This window comes from Saimiri boliviensis, chromosome 10 (assembly GCF_048565385.1).
Source record: "Saimiri boliviensis isolate mSaiBol1 chromosome 10, mSaiBol1.pri, whole genome shotgun sequence".
NCBI classification, from domain to species: domain Eukaryota; kingdom Metazoa; phylum Chordata; class Mammalia; order Primates; family Cebidae; genus Saimiri; species Saimiri boliviensis.
Window position 1 is genome coordinate 77,633,394 of NC_133458.1, and position 2,706 is coordinate 77,636,099.

At 38.5% G+C, this 2,706-nt stretch overlaps 1 non-coding gene across 1 annotated transcript; it reads left to right on the forward strand.

Moving 5' to 3' along the window:
* Positions 1-619: 619 nt before the first annotated feature.
* On the forward strand, positions 620-725 carry LOC120365445 (U6 spliceosomal RNA). Its single transcript, XR_005580385.1, has one exon. It is a non-coding gene; the product is annotated as a U6 spliceosomal RNA (small nuclear RNA).
* Positions 726-2,706: the final 1,981 nt, after the last annotated feature.

Genomic DNA, 2,706 nt, shown 5'->3' on the forward strand with positions numbered 1-2,706 from the left:
CACAGTAAGCGAAGAGCCAGAAAGTTAGCTTAAAGGTAGCTTAGAGACAAGGTGAATCTCAGAGCTGTCCTGCTGCCATCAGGGAGCACCCTGTATAAGTCCTAATAAACTCATCTAGTGGTCAAGCTGGACGTGTCTGACTTTGGTCTCTTGGCTCCTTCCCAGCTTGTTGGGGGTGGTGGGATGCTACAGTCCCAGGGTTTTCTTTCTTTCTTTTTAATTTTTCTTTTATTTTTTGAAAAAGAGTTTTGGTCTTGTCACCCAGGGGTGTGATCTCGGATCACTGCAACCTCTGCCTCCACCTCTCAAGTAGCTGGGATTACAGGTGCCCACCACCACACCCAGATCTTTTTTGTGTTTTTAGTAGAGATAGGATTTTGCCATATTGGCCAGGCTGGTCTCAAACTCCTGACCTTAGGTAATCCACCCATCTCAGCCTCCCAAAGTGCTGGGATTACAGGTGTGAGCCACTGCATCCAGCCCAGGTTTTTCTCATTACAATAATTTTGGTTAAATTATTATACATTATTTTAAAGGAACCAACAAGTTCTGTACCAGTCAATATGCTGTTGGTTCACGCATTTTCTATGTTTGGGTATACAATATAAAAATAACATGGGTTCTCGCTTTGACCGCACATACACTAAACTGGAATGATACAGAGAAGATTAGCATGGCCCCTGCGCAAGGATGACACGAAAATTCATGAAGCATTCCATTGAAAAAAAAATAACATGGAATAAGAATGGAGTTTTGGAGAACTACTGATTACATTTTTAAAAAGTCAAGATCAAGGTTAATCATATATATTGCAAGAAATTATATCTAATCAAAGGATGCATTCCAATGAAAACAAAACAACTAGTTCAGGTGTTTTGTCATAAAAATAAAAATGCATATCTTCTAAGGATCAATACCTTTAGACATTTGCCCGATTACTTGGAATATTTGTGATCACCTCTGAATAATCACTTCATAGTAAGTTATTTAAACTAAAAGTGGGCATTGATTAAAGGTAATAGATAAATAGTTGCAATATATAGTAAGCAACTTGTCAGGGATTTTGACTGTGCATACTGTTCTAATGCACTTCATACATGTGGTGAAGTTAGCAAATAAGAAAACTCAGACTCCACAACCCTTTACACAGTCTTGATATCTTGTTAATACTGTTGTCGACTTAGCAATGGAATTTAGCATTTTATTCTTTCAAATGAGCTTTCTCCACAATATCTGTATTAATTGTATTTTTATTCATACTGAAGTCCTTCTCAATTTCCAGGCTTGGTACCTCAGTTCCAGTTATGATTCAGCCCTCATCCTTATTCCTCAACTAGAGCCACCATTTTGCTTATGCTTGCATTATCATACATTGTACCTCCCCTTTTCCTCTCTCCGATTTCATTAGTTCAGAATCTTATCAAACCAGTGTAGTCTCACTATTTTGCATAAAATTATTTAATATTACCTTATAGCAGATAGGATAATAGCCAGAGTCTTCAGCTTGGCATTCAAGATTTTTCGCAGCATAAACTAAAGCCCAGATGTGTGATCTGATTTTCCTTTTATTTATTTCACATTGTACTCCGACCAACTTGAGCTGTCCTGGAAAATGCTATTGCCTTTCTTGCCTCTAATTTTAACTTCTGAGGTTTTTTTTTGCTTTCACCCTCCAATGTCTATGCCTGTTGAAGGCCTCTTAACCTTCTCAGATCATTTCAGTTCAAAACACTCTTTCCTGCAACTTGAAGTCAGAGTGTCTCATTCTCAACGTCATTGTCTGTGCTCTTCTTTAGGATGTATGTGTCTTATGTCTCTCCTTTGAGCATATTTTAGAGCCCTTTAGATAGCATCTAGTTTTTTTTTTTTTTTTTTTTAAAGTAGTCAAATGAAGCTACTTAGGAGAATTGAATACACTAATTTTTTTTTTTTTTTTTTTTTTTTTTCTTGAGAGGGAGTTTTTGCTCTTGTTACCCAGGCTGGAGTGCAATGGCGCGATCTCGGCTCACTGCAACCTCCGCCTCCTGGGCTCAGGCAATTCTCCTGCCTCAGCCTCCTGAGTAGCTGGGATTACAGGCACGCGCCACCACGCCCAGCTAATTTTTTTGTATTTTTAGTAGAGACGGGGTTTCACCATGTTGACCAGGATGGTCTCAATCTCTCGACCTCGTGATCCACCCACCTCGGCCTCCCAAAGTGCTGGGATTACAGGCTTGAGCCCCCACGCCCGGCTCTGAATACACTAAATTTTATTATGATGAGAGATGTGCTGTGACAACACTTCTGCCTTTCTCAGACTCAAGTTCTCTCAACTTTCTGAGCTATATGGGTTATGGCACTCAGGTTCTGAAGATTTTTGCTAAAAGAACATTTCAACAAAGACCTTGATTCTACAGGTCTCTCTCACTCTTGCTTCAATAGTCACCACAGAATGGATAGCAAGGACAATACTGTTTGGAATAAATATGTCTATGGAGCAGATTAATTTAAAAGGCAAAAGATCAGAGGCTATAAAGAACCAGATTCGGTGAGAAAATCTGTTATGAAAGCTAAATTAATGAACCTATTTTGTTTATTTTGCAACTATAAGTAGCAGCATTAGTTTTTTTTCCTGGACTTTTATGGTTTCATTTGCTCTGGGTATTTTATTTACTTAAAAAAAAAACTTTCCAGGTGGTCTCATAAATTATCAATATGTCCCAGAAA